This window comes from Chrysemys picta, unplaced genomic scaffold (assembly GCF_011386835.1).
Source record: "Chrysemys picta bellii isolate R12L10 unplaced genomic scaffold, ASM1138683v2 scaf4, whole genome shotgun sequence".
NCBI classification, from domain to species: domain Eukaryota; kingdom Metazoa; phylum Chordata; order Testudines; family Emydidae; genus Chrysemys; species Chrysemys picta.
In genome coordinates this window covers 523,728-524,339 of record NW_027052711.1, presented here as the reverse complement: position 1 = coordinate 524,339, position 612 = coordinate 523,728, and positions in this window count along the sequence as shown.

The following is a 612-nucleotide window of genomic DNA, read 5'->3' as shown; positions in this document are numbered from 1 at the left end:
AGAGATGCTGTCTTCAGCCAGGGAGGACAGGGGCTTACGACCAGGGAAACCTCAGAAACCCATGTGGCTTTGCTTCAGCAAGTCTCCTTCTCGAGGTTTCTTTTTGAGGACTGAGAGAGTGTTAGGGTTGACGTATGTGAGTGCGAGCAGGAGCCTCTTTCGAGTTTTCTCCTTTCCTTTTACTGATTTTACTTGAAAATTAGAAGGTAAGAGCCTCCAAGAGGTTTTGGAACCTGCTCAGTCTGATCCATCTGGTGCCAGCTGAATTCTCGGCATGGAAAACAGTAGTTTAAGGTGGCAGAATTTTCTTCCCTCCCTGGAATTTTGTCCCGTGGAATCACTGGGGACACTAGGGTTTGTCCTTTTCGTTTTACCTTTTCCTCCATCCCTCCTTCCTTTCTCTTCATCTCTTACTTCTTTTGTCCTTTCTCTTGTTCCCCTCCCACCTCCAGGAGTGGTGTGTGTGTTGCTGGGGGTGCTCTTCACCTCCCCTTGTGGGAAGTTGATCCAAAACTGTCGGGTTCAAATAGTGCTTGGACTCCACTGACACTAGATGCTGCCATCCTGTGGCTTAGCATTAGTGTCTGGGACAACTTGGGGCAAGATCTCAAC